The sequence below is a fragment of the Equus caballus genome, chromosome 2 (assembly GCF_041296265.1).
Source record: "Equus caballus isolate H_3958 breed thoroughbred chromosome 2, TB-T2T, whole genome shotgun sequence".
In the NCBI taxonomy this organism is placed as follows: Eukaryota; Metazoa; Chordata; class Mammalia; order Perissodactyla; family Equidae; genus Equus; species Equus caballus.
The window spans coordinates 125,647,388-125,660,720 of NC_091685.1; the positions used below are offsets into that span (position 1 = coordinate 125,647,388).

The following is a 13,333-nucleotide window of genomic DNA, read 5'->3' on the forward strand; positions in this document are numbered from 1 at the left end:
TTCATATTTTTTGTCTACTTCATTCGCTGTTATCTTTTTAATCTAATTCTGAAAGATTCTCTTCAGTTTATTTTCCTTAGTTGAATCTGATCTTTGCTGCTTCTCATGCCATTTAAAATGCCACTATTCCAGGGGCTGGCCCTGTGGCATAGAGGTTAAGTTCAGCACGTTCCGCTTCAGCAGCCCAGGGTTCACGGGTTTGGATCCCGGGCATGGACCTACCCCACTCATCAGCCATGCTGTGGTAACATCTCACATACAAAATGGAGGAAGATGGGCACAGATGTTAGCTCAGGGCCACTCTTCTTCAAGGAAAAAGAGGAAGATTGACAACAGGTTAGCTCAGGGTCAACCTTCCTCACCAAAAAACATAAATAAAAAAATTTAAAAATGCCGCTATTCCATTATTTGTTTTCTTATTTTTTTCCCCTTAATGTTAGTGATCTTTTCATCTTTGGTCTTTGGTCTTGTGTATTCTGTCCCCATCTCTGGTCTCATTAATTTTCTTTAATTTCCCTGGGGATGATGCCAATGGCAACTGACTCTTCCTTTTTTTTTTTCCGCTAGTTTGCATGCTTCTCCCTATGTGTTCACAAACTGGAGCAGATCTGTGGTCGCCTCCTATTTCCCCCAAATGGTGAGTATTTACATGGCTATCCTTGGCCTCTTCCTTTTAGAACTTAAGGCGTTCCTCTGAATGAATTCAGTTAAATTGTCAGTCATTTGTCAGCCTAAGGGGACTGGGGGGGAGTAAACGTGTCCTTAGGAGAACATGGTCTCTACAGTTAGGTTGTTTGAAACTGCTGTCCTAGGGCCATATTTCCTTTACTCCAGGTCTCCAATGCCAGTAGGGCCAGCCCTGCCTTGTTGGTAGAAAGGTGGAATTCTCTTCTACACAGGAAAGCATACCTCAAGTGGGGAAAACTGCCCCCCTAATGAGAAGCCAGATCAGAAGACATTCCGTCGCAGACTTTGCCTGGTGTGGCCAGGATCCCTCTCCAGGTGAGGTGGCACAGCCTGTGCATGTGCTGGTGACAGGATGCCAAGCTGGTGGTGCAACCTCTGCTCTAGCCCGTCCCCTCTCATCTAGAGGCGTTTATGTTTTCCCCGAGGCTTTCCTCAGTTCTCTCCTGTCTCATTACCTACCTTGGGGAAAGGGATCACAAGTATGTTCCTATGAGCCCTGAAAGCTCATCTCACTCCATCACGTCTAACAGCGTTCCTGGGGGCTTCTGCCCTGCCTTGTTGAAGGGGTGCCCGTGTGCTTGTGGATGACCTGGTGGACTGATGCTCAGTGCCTGTTTTCACTATTTCTCATGTGCGTTTCTGTACGCAAGAGCCGAAACACCAGGCATGACGTTTCCTGGACTCCCTCAGCTAGGATTCCAGTGTGACTCAGGTTTACGTTCAGATGCACCCGCATGAGGTTTGGAAGGAAGAAGTGAGGTGTGGGCTACTCTTCTGGCTTCTGATGGTGAATGCCATCCTGGGGTGTCTAATTTTGTGGTGGCTTCCTGATTATGGGGTGGCAGCTTCCACATTTTGCAGGTGGATTCCTAATGACAGAGCTACCATTTCCTTCATACCTCGGTTCTCTGTTGTGGTTCTCAGTCATTGCTGAGAACAACTTGGAGTGTGTTTACTCAGTTTTCTAATGATTCTGATAGCTATCTGAAATCATGCAAAAAACATCTTTTGGCCTAAGTTAACTAGAGTAGCTCATTAGCTGCCACTGGAATTGACCCGTGTGAATTCCAATGCAGGATTTCCCCTGTTCTTGTTTTACCTTTGTGATTTGCCTGAGTTTCCAGGAAGGACTCGGGATAGCTGGTGCCATGCCACCATCTTTTCTGAAGGTCTGTTTCGTGTATTTCAGATCAGTAATAAAATTTCAGATGTCGATGTGATCAAAGCTGTCTCTGCTTTTCCTCCCGTTGCCATCTTCGGGAGCTTGCCTAGGAAGTAAGATAATAGGTTTTTGGAGATTTCGTACACATCCCACATCTTCAAAGCCTTGTTGGTAGTATAGATTCCAGTCATTTCACTATAAACCAGACATCTTCCTGAATCATTTTCTGCTGGGGTATTTTGTAAAAGAAGGTTCGATTTCATAACCGTCCTGAGATCTTGACGCCACATGTTTCTTTTCTCCTAGTTTCACTTTGACGTTTGCTCACTTTATTGCTGTTCACCATCCTGCCCTCGCGGAGCTCAGTGACCTGGGAGAGACCGAGGTAAAGAGACCCACAAAGCAGCCACGTGCTTTCTCCGTGTTACTCTATTTCCATCTACCAGATCTTCAGTGCACCTGGAAGCTTGGGGGTGGAAATGCACATTTCCCATAGGGTGGATATTTAAGCTGATTTTGAAGAAATTGTAGGCTTTAGCCTAGTGTGAAGGAGGGGTGAGGTGCTCTAGGTAAACGGCAGTGTTCTACAAGTGCAAAGACCCCTATGTGAGAAAACATGATGGGCTCTGTGAGCTGCTGGCAACTTAGGAGGCAGATGAGCTCGATGGGGTAAGGAGATGTGGCGGCCAAATTTAAAAAAGTTGAGGACCAAACAACAAAACCTGAGTTTAATGTTAGAAGTGAAAAGGACTGAGTACACCGCTTCCTCGGGTATAAGATTCAGGACATGAATTGGATTCCTAGAGCAGAAATGGTTCATGCATCCCAAGCTTTTGCTTCTGCTTCTGCTTTTGATTGGAGCCACTATTGGAGCGGGACAGACATTATTTTGGTCTGGAAGGATTTTAAAGCAGATGTTTTTCTATTCACTTTTGAGATAGAAAAACAAATCCTTATGGGGAGACCGGGAAGCCTGATTCTAAGTATGCTGTCAAGACATGCTTATGCCGTAATATGCATTTCTAGGTAACTGATGTGCTATATGGTACAATCTTACAGTGACCAATTGACTTTTGAGAAAGTTTGCCCATGATGATGATTTAGGGTATATTGACCCTTTCTTTCCTGTGACAAATTGCGGCGTCCTCCTAGTGGGTAAAGGAGTGCTCAGTCAGGCATAACAGAAAGACACCCTGTGAGGGGCTGGCATCTAGTGGATGGGTGTGTGGACTCACCAAGACCTGGGGGAAGTACCTGCACCTGCTCAACACACGAGAAACACAATTCCCTTTTCCCTCTCCAAAAGGTACTAGCCCCCAGATGACACTTGTGCTGCCGTTAAATCTGAGTGTCATGGTGAGCGTAAAGGAGGAACCCATCTATCACCAGGGGAGCTTCTTTTCCACTTTCCTTTCTCCTTGGCTGTGGTTTTGTGATTCTACTCAGATCGAGAGAGACAAAACCTGAGCTTGACGGTTGGAAAGTTCTCATGGAAGATGCAATGTTTGAAGGAAGGATGCTTGAGTTTAGAGAATAATAATCAGGGGTAATGGAGAAATGGCCAAAGCTGAGAGATGTCACGAGAATGTCCGTGAGAAGAGGGAGCCGTCCTTGCTGGGTAAAAAGACCCTCCACTGAACTAAATTAACCAAACCCGCTCACTTCTGAAAGGCCGCTGGGGATGCACAAGCTACCAGTCTGTAGCGAGAAGTGAAGGGTGGACTATTTGATGGCAAAACTTAGTGATTCAGAAAGCAATTATGTGTTTCACATTTATTCATTAGGCTGAAATTTTTTGCTATTTTTATGTTCCAATTCTAAATCAGTTCCCCTTTTTATTGTCCTATGGTGTTGAAACGTATTTATTTTTAACATTTCGTTAACATTCAGTATCAACGAATCAGAAATTCCTTCGTTTCACACGTGGAGGGACTGATTCACAAGTATAAAAAGGAGAAATTAAAAAAATGTATTTTATCACAACTAGAAGGACCCACAACTAAGATATACAACTATGTACGGGGTGGCGGGGGGGGGGGTTGGGGAGATAAAGCGGAAAAAAGAAAAAGATTGGCAACAGTTAAAAAATACATTTTATAAGAAAATAGAATGGCTGGTTTTTTTGGTCCCTCTTGAAAGTGGGAATATTCTAAAAATAATTTTATCTGTATCTTAGAATTGAAAATAGATAACTGATAATTAGACTTCAGTGGTTTAGAAAAAACTCTTAATATGAATTCTAGATCATCGGCCAGGTGGCAACAAAGATACATTTTTTTCTGAAATTATATTTTTAGCAGGAATATTTTCATGCAAAGCATCTTGTTTTTTTCTGAAAGTTATGCTTTTCCCAGCAACCAGTAATTTCACTTCAGCATTTTAATCAGTATTTTTCTTTTTCCCACAGTCTGTCGAGAGTGGTGGGAAACTTGAACTTGAGACTCTGTTCAGCCATATAGATCGTGAAATTAGTGTCTTTCTCAGAGGGGACATCATCAAATAAGGAATCAAAGTGCTGGTTCAGTCTAGAAACACTGAAGGAGGCTTTCCTTCTGACATCATAAAAATTCATAATGAAAATTATAAAGAAGTTACAAGGGAAGAATTCTTGAAGTCCAAGCCCTCCAGAAAATTTTGATGAAACTGGAGAGGTAGTCCTCCCCACGGCCGGGAATGGCTCCCTGCTGAGTTAAGCTTTAAACTGAAAAGAAAGCGTTGCTGCTTTTCTTTTCTAATTTCACTTGCAAAGTGAAAAAAGAAAATCAACTCGAAAATAAATCAAGTGAAAAAAATGTAAAGGTTTTTAAAGTTCTCCAGATGCTCCAATGTGCTCTGGAGGGTGAGAAGTCCCTCTTCTTGATGAGGCGGCTCTGCCAGATTCCCGGAAGTAAAGCATTTCTTAATTTCATATTAAGCCAATATTAAACATGGGAAATATCTGTGTCTTAGAAATTCTTCCAGGAAACAGGAGTTTTTAGCCACTGTACCTTGACTCTTCTATTCTCCAGCGGTTTTCTGTGAATTACTCCACCTCTTTTGTAAATTATCCTCTATTCTTCCTGCTCCCAATCCTTCCCCAGCTCTCGATTCTGTAACTCTACCATGTTGACAACTGTTATTTTTCTCCCCTGCGTTTGGTCCCTCCCCTCCTCCTTACTCTGTAAGTTAACTGAAGCATTATCTACACACAATGAAATTTGATGTCATGAATTCTTAGAACTGAGGTATAAGAGGGGGTGCTCTAACAGTGAATTCAAACATACCTTGTTAATTATAAATAACAATGTATCATGTAGTTGGTTATGAGATTAAAAGGTGAATTTCTCTTTAAATAGAGAGTGGTGCTTGTTTTCACTTGTGGCCTCTGTTTCGACTTGGACCGTCCTCCCTCTCTGCATTGAGCAACACTGCTGCATCACAGTCTCATGGGCTTCCTTCTGCCCACTCGCTCCACGTTTCAGCTGCCGTGTGAGATCGCAAAGCTTTGGCTCCCGCCTGGAGAAACTTCCGTTCTTCTATTCGTCCTGCCAGATCCGTGTTCTCATGTCGGATGCAGTGTGAGTTTTCCCTCCTGATGAAATGACGAAAATGCCAGCTACCCTCCACCCCGATCAAATGAAAACCAGCCTTTGTAATAGAGGACACATTTCTAGAGAATATGGCTTGGTTTTGTAAGTGTTCCAAGGGTACCTACCCCATGATGACTTTAGAAATCCTCTGTGAAGACAAAAGAATCATTTGGAAGTATCCTTTTGCTATTAAAACAATCGCGTCAACTTCCTGAAATCTTCGGGATGGACACCAAGGCTTCAGGGTCGACAACTGCATTATGTTTTCTCCAGGGAATTTTGCGTAGAGTTTTGTTCCCTGTGTTTTCTCTTGCCGTGTCTGGGCCACTCCGACAGTGAGTTAAAGGACTTTAATGTTTTCTAACACCACCTGTAAAAGGAAACAAACTCACAAGCATGGAGTGGGCCCTGCGGCTTGGCCTCAGTACCCGTGAGAAAGACTTGAGGGTGGTCACAGCATCAGCGATGAATCAGAATGGGACTTTGATTTGAAAAATAAGAGAGAGTATCAAAAACGGGGCAGACGGTTTTTCTCTCCCTCAGATTTGATTAGGCAGCCCCGGTGGCTGGTGGTTAAGATCTGGTCCTCTCACCACAGCCGTCTGGGCTGGTTTCCCCTCAGGGAACCACACCACTCGTCTGTCCGTTGTCATACCCTGGTTGGTGGCTGTGTGATGCTGAAAGCTGTGCCACCGGTATTTCAAGTACCAGCAAAAAGACGGGGCAGGATTCCCTCTGCTGTCCACAGAGGCGTGAGGGGTCGGAAGCCACTCGGCGGCACTAAACGGTCTTGACTGAACTTCATTTGGAGTGTTGTGTTTGCTTCTGCAGAGCGCCGAGTTCAGGAGAAGATGTAGACATCGTGGGAGGTCCACCCAGAGCGGCCAGGCGGAGGGGGAGGTGTGCGTGGGGAACAGGTCCGCGGAGGGGCTGTTTGTCCTCGGAAGAGAGAGCTCACCAGTTTCGCTGTTTTCAAATACCTGAAGGGCTCTTGTGTGGAAGGTGCTCACAACTTGTCCTGCGGGTACTAACAGGGAGAGGCTACGGACACCGGGTGTGTTTAAAAGGGTTTGAAGAGGAAGAAAACAAAGTCATGACATAAAAATCTCCATCTCCAAGGAATTTTTCTGATATTCTAAGATTTACAACACTTTTCTACATGTTAATTTCTTAGTGAAATGCCTCCCAGTGATTCAGAATTTAGTAACAGGCTTTTAATTTCTTGACAACAAGTTACATCATCTTAGGTTATTTAATTGTCTTGGACTCGGTTTCCTCATCTTACCACAGAGTAAGCCCCATGTAAATGTGAGACGTTATCATCATTGTTGCCTAGCAAAAATATAAAAAATCGTTAAATCCTTAACATAATTACTGAGTTTTAGAAAAGAAGAATGACTTTAGCTCTGCGGTAAGTTGTTCTGAAAGGCAGGTGAATGGCAGGGTTAATTTTCCAGCATCACAGCCTTATCTGCAGATGGATTAGCTTGATGGATATTTCAGGGGAATATCAGTGTCATCACTCAGGGCTGTTGGAGGAGCAGAGGCCCAGTTATTCCCCGTGATGGGCACAGCTGAATTTAGGTTGGGCATCTTCTCTTGGAAGGTTATTCTTTTCTTAGCCAATGTGAGGTAATCATAAAAAAAAAACTTTATTTTTCGGAATGTTTTTTAACTTTTCATTGGTTTCTTTTATAACTGATTTTAAATGTGTTGCAAATAATGAGTAAATACTAAGATTCCCTAAGTTAGGAACATCTCTGAAAACATTATGTGTAGACAACATCCAAATAGGTGTTAAGAAAACATTAAAAAGATCAAAGGAAAAATTAAACCCTGCAATTTTAGGAGCATTGATAATTGAGAAAAAGAAACCTTGGCAATGTGCACATAGACAAGTACCTTTTTTTCTTATTAAAAGTGATTGTCCAGACTAGACATGCTGAATGACCCTCCCAACTGAAACACCTAAAATGCTGGATAAAATGGAAAAAAAGTCTTGTCAGAAAAGTGGAAATTTCAGAAACAGATAAAGGAAAATAGAAATCCTATGCAGATAAAATTGCTATTAATATACTCATGTACTTTATTATTTACCTCTATGCAGAAATGCTCTGGAAATCTAGTTGTTTTCTTGCAGTGTGGGTTTAAGAGGCCTGGCTCAAAGTTTTTTAAATACCTTGAACTTTCCATTCTTCCCAGATTCTTAGTTTGGTAAAAATATATAATATACACATACATGTACCTACCCGAGCTCTTGAACCATATCCCAAATGCTTATTGGACATTTTCGTTTCAATGTCTGATCTCAGACCCCCACCGGCTATCTCTGACTGCCACCTCCTTCCGCCTTCTCTGCCTCTGTCTGAGGCTCTCTTCTGTTTCTTCTTCCGTGATAAAGCGCTGCACCCCCCTGCTACCTTGAGCCAGTTATGTCCAGGCTCTCACTGGCTGGCAGGGCTTCTGTCGGTGACAGACTCCTGGCCTTCTCCAGTCCCGCCTTCTGCCCTGCAGTGTACCCTGCTGGTGACTGGCCGGTGGGTTTCTTTTAAGCTGTGCTTTAATTCCTTCGCTTCCTGGTTTTGCCATTTCAAAGGTCTGCATGCTTTGGCCCAAGCCTTTCCACCTAACAATATTTAATCCCATTTGTTCTCTTTCTCCTGGCAAGTCTGTCCTGTGTTCTCCACTGCTTGCTTTAACTTGGTGGATTTAGTGATTCCCGAAGTTGACGCTTTCCACTGGTAACACTTGGGATGACTTTAGGTGGTATATGAATAAACTGCAAAAATGTTTAGCTATATATTTAAGTTTAACGTAAACTAGAAAAGTACAATGTACTTCAAATCCATGATTTGAAAGATTTTTATTGCTTAGATTGAGGCTAAAGTAAACAATAAAATTTTTTAAAGTATCAGTTTAAATAAGGTACTAAATACGTAATATGGAAAAACTGTGAACGTGATACAGGAATAGCTGACGTCCGTAAAAAGAATGATTTAGATTATTTTCACCTCCTAGAATAAGGTGGGGCAGACTCTACCCATCTTTTCAGTCCTAATTTAACTTCAAATTCTCCGTAAAGTCAACCATGCCAGAGCTGCTGGAAAGACGTAGGAGGAGGAAGAACGAAAACAAGCACCATTGGTTCTGACGGAGAGCACTGGTGAAATGCGGAGGTCAGGTTTTACCCAGTGGTGAGAGTGGGCACTGACGTGGCAGCTCCAGATAGCGACTCTTGGAAGATAAGGAGAAAAAGAAAGCTGGATCGGTACTAAAGAGCACGCCTGGGTGAGCCCAGCTTTGCTGTCAACCGCCATGGAGGCAGCAGTGCCTCTAAAAGTTGGACAAGCACAGAGTGGGAAACTCCAGTGCCGCCGTCCTCCACCCCGTCTTCTGATGACGCCACCACTTCCTCCTCTTCCTCGGACGTCCTGTGCTGGCTGCACCCTCCAGATGGAGACCAGGCACGGGTGCCGGTCAGGCGTGGAGGGTGCGAGGCACAGACACAGGGCAGCTGGGGACAAGGAGCCTGCTGTGGGCTCTGGCGGCTTGTTGGGCCCTTTCTTGCTGCTGGAAAAACCAGTCGCAGGGCACTTTGAGGAAGAATCCCAAGTGGCAGTTAATGTTACTCATCCTCCCGCACTCAGTAAACAGAGGCTTTCCCGTGCTTACATCACAGGGTGTTTGTTTTTCCGGCACATTTTCCTCCCAGATCTCCTGCACTCCCATGTCCCCCACACATGTGCCTGGCTGGGTGTCAGTGGCAACCAGCATCACTGTGCTTGGAGGCATCCCTCTCCTCCCTCTGGAATTAAATGGTCAACGGTGAAATAGGTTTTTACACATCAGTTTTTAGTGGTTTTACTCTTTATCAAGCAGGAGGAAGAAAGTCAAGTGAAATCAAGGTGTCTGTGTGTGTTAGTGAAAACTGAAGTAGGGGTTGGGTGTTGGGTTTCCCGTTCATCTCTGCCGGTAATAAGCCAAGTGGTGTGGACTCGGTTTCCCCATCAGTAACAAGGGGGGTGGCCTGACAGGCCTCTGGTTGGCCCCTGGCTCCACGAAAGTGAGGGTGCCTTTCTCTTAAGTTTTCTTACAGTGTTTCCCAACGTTTGGTGTTTCCTTTAGCCTTCTGTGGCTGCACTGCCAGACACACACAGCAGGTCTACCAACTGATCTATGCTTCACTAAGGAGGCCGGTGGGTAGGGCTAATCCAACTGCCGCAGCGTCCTGGGTGTTGAGGGAAGAGCTGACTCGTTTATCAGCTCCTGGTTTGAGTAAGAAGTGGTGACTGTTTTGAAGAGTTGGGAGCAGAAAGGGGTAAAAAGACGTTATGAAAAGTGAAGGTAGGCTGCTGGTTTACCAAAACAGGGATATCAAACCTAATGAGTACGGTCACCACAGATTGCCTTAAGAAGATCGAAACACGGCCCACTGGACGTTTCAAGCTGAGATCTGAAGAAATCTGGCAGGTTGTTTTTTTGCCTCAGGGAAGCCTTATATTTTAACATCTGGAGCTCCACCTCCTGCTGAATACTTCAGTTTTAGAGAGCTCGAGACACTGTGCGCCTGACCGATCCATTTCCAGAGAGCACTGACATCCTACTCTGTGTGCGTGTTTTCCAAGGAGATGAGAAACACTCTGATTCTGTCTATTTGGGGTGTGAGTGGTGGGAAAAGTCTGCAACTCTCCATTTTCTTTCTCAGGGAAAGCTTAGCATTTAACCAAAGGATGCTCTGGGTGGTCCATCTGCTTGTGCATCTGACAGGTTAGAATTACGCTATGAGATTTTAATGTGTCATTATTAATTTTTTCCTATATTTTCAACCTTGATATGAGATCCTTTATGATAAATCATTGTTTTCAGGAATGTGGAAGTTGCAAGAGCTGTAAGAATGATCATTTCTACAGACTTCTTTACCACAGGCTATTTCTGCATCGACGCTCAGACCACACATCATTTTCCCAGGAACATGACTCAAAAAGGTTCACTTCAAGAACATGTAACACTGTCTAACATTCTGGCTGAAAAGAAGGGTTTTCCCCTCGTGTATTGTGTCCTCCATTTCCAAGGAAAATGTTTGATGAAAATTGCTTTGGAAGAAAAATAATCATAACATGAGTCTAGGGTTATAATTACTTTTTCAAGGTGTTTAGTGCTTCCTCAATATAAAAACAAACCACCATCATGGGATCTTTATTCTCTATTTGTAGGAACAGCAGCAATAACAGCGGATACCACTTATCGGGCAGCCACTGAACCCTAGGAGTTTGGCATATTAACCCATGTGGGCCTCCGAACAACTCCATAGGATTGTGACTCTTGTGAGGCAGATCATGAAAACGAGACTCTTAGAGGTTGAGAATCTTGCCGTAGTTCATACACTAATAAGTGCTGGCTTCCTACAGTGTCAAGCTTGTACACCTTTCCTTATGCTACATGGATTATTTTTAAAGTACTCTACCTTTTCTCCATTTATAAAGAATTTTACAATTGTTTAAAGAACAAAAAAAGTCTATTTTCAAGTTTCCATTAGAAATGCCTTTTTGGAATTAATTTAGAATACAGTTAGAATAAGCCACACACATGCGTCCATGATTTGGAAACACAGTGGGTAGGTTTGGTGTAAGAATTTAGGTTCTCATGGGGTCACCTCATTGGCTTTTGAAATCTCATCAAAGCATCAGGTGTAGGGACTCCTGTGCCTTCGCCCTTGGGGGCGGCTTGAGCTCATTTGCTGGTGGGACAGGCGGAACTTTCCGTTGCTGGACAGCTTGGATGACTGGGAAGAATGCCTCCCATTTGTCTGCTCTCTGCAGTTGATGTGTTACTCAGCTCTCTCACTCGTCTTGTTTCATTTAGGAAAGCTGGTTTGTATTTTGAGTCCAAGGCTGTTCTCCCATTAACTTCAACTTGTAGGAGCAATGGAAATTTTTTCTGTATAACATAGAATGTAAATGAGGTGGCACCAGTTTTGGGGTGAATAATTTCTAGTTTAATATTCGTGATGTGGCATCTTTTTGCTAAGGTTGTTTTGGTGAACATATTCCTTATAGATTTGACAATAATGAGTCTTTGCTTTCCTCCTGTATGAAGCCCTTCTAAAGCTGCGAGACCAAGAGCTTTGCTGACACAGCTCTGTAACTTCCACCCTGGAATGAAAAGAGCAGCGTGGAAGGCAAAATATTTCTGACGAATGGCAGTAACTTAGCAATAAGTCTGTCTGGATGGAGAATTGCAAAGTAAACCCCTGGTAGCTAAGATCCTTGCTTTAGTTTTAGAAATTTAAATTTTGACTTGATTTACTTGTTAATGCCAATGTAAGTAAAGCACACAAAAGAACTTTATATTACACATCCTTAACCTCACTTCTTGTGCCTTTCAAAGACACATTCTGAGGGCTTGATGACTAGAAAAAACACAAGCCTTGTTTTCTCCTTCTGATTTGGAAAAAAAATGTACTTTTAACTTAGGACCTCTATATATAGATAAGATGTGTCCTTATTTTTTCCACTTTCCTCATCCTTGTGTGTAAAGTGTAAGTGTGCAAAAGGGAGTGGGCAGTCAAATATAGTTCAGACATGTGTATGCAAGACATGAGTAAAGTCTTAATTTTACTATGCCCAGCTCTAATTCCTACACAACCCAAGTCTATGGAACATAGTGTGTGTCCTTCAGTTAGGAAAGAACCAACCACACTGTTGGTGCAGCTTTCCCCTCAGCTTACATTCCCATAGTTATTATTTGATAGGTAAATTTTACCTTCTGACTCGTGGGCAAGGATGCACCGTGCTCATCCCTAATTTTACCTGGTCTTTCACTGTGTCAGAGAAGAGTAGAATAGTCCGACAGGACTTTACTCAACAACGCTTGTTTCTTCTAAGACTCTGCTCAACGGGTTTGCAAATTGATGTTTTCCTAATTATTTTTCTCATTTAGAAATATCAGTTATGTCTAAAATGATAGCTATCCCTTTTTCTTTAAGGTAGATTAGCACTGAATCAACTCTTTCTCAGCTTTCTAGCCTGCCTCTGTTAGTCATGTTTTCTCCAAAACGGTAACTGGTGGCAAGTCTGTGAGAGGCATTTACAAAAATTATACTGGGAATCAAAACATGCTGCATATTTTTATGTACTGAATTTATGTGATAACCACAGTCTATTGAGTGTTTTGTACTGGTCACCAAGTTTTAATCCTCAAGTCTGAGTTAAGTGGCATTCTCCCCATTGTACAGCTGAAAAGACTGATGGTCGGAGTGATTAACCTGCCTGGTGTCGTTAGTAAGAGATCTGTACTCAGGGAGTGGAGCTAAGTACTAAAGGAAAAGGGAAGGTGGTGAGGGGGTGGGGGAAGTCCACTCGAGGGGCACTGAGAAGAACTGGCCGTATTCAATCTGAACCATATTGAGATGGGGACAAGTTACTTGTCTTCAATTAACTGAACATCTGTTGAGGACAAGGCTAACAGTTATTCTTGTATAGTTCCAGAGGGAAGGAAAAGATGAGCATATATATAATGACATGGAGAAAATATGCTTTAGGAAGCAGAATTCTACCTTCATCCCCACCATACCCATAAAATGCCCGTACATCTGAGTTTCCTGAAGAAGGACTTACCAATTAGAATTGTTGTAAGACAGACAGTTGAGACCATCTCAGTTACTCCCTCCGTGAAAGTGCCCCAGTAGACACAGAACCGGCTGTCACTGATGCTGTAGACTTTCTTAGTGTTGGACACTACGAAGAACAAGATGCACACAGTCCCTCCCCTTCCAGAGCTCGTACTGAGAGCAACATTTGGGAGAGCTAGAGAGCAGAGGAGACAGAAAAGCAGAGAGTCATCAGGGAAGTTGCTCAGAAAGAGGGCAAGGCCAGAGGGGAAGAGATAGGCTGCTTCAGAACCGCAGCTGGGAAGC

The 13,333-nt window shown here is 43.3% G+C and overlaps 1 long non-coding RNA gene across 1 annotated transcript; it reads left to right on the forward strand.

Annotated features, from left to right (window-relative positions):
* Window positions 1–899: 899 nt before the first annotated feature.
* Window positions 900–7,452, forward strand: LOC138923109 (uncharacterized). Its single transcript, XR_011436318.1, has 3 exons — window positions 900–1,002; window positions 2,156–2,234; window positions 5,185–7,452. It is a non-coding gene; the product is annotated as an uncharacterized lncRNA (long non-coding RNA).
* The last annotated feature ends 5,881 nt before the right edge of the window (window positions 7,453–13,333 follow it).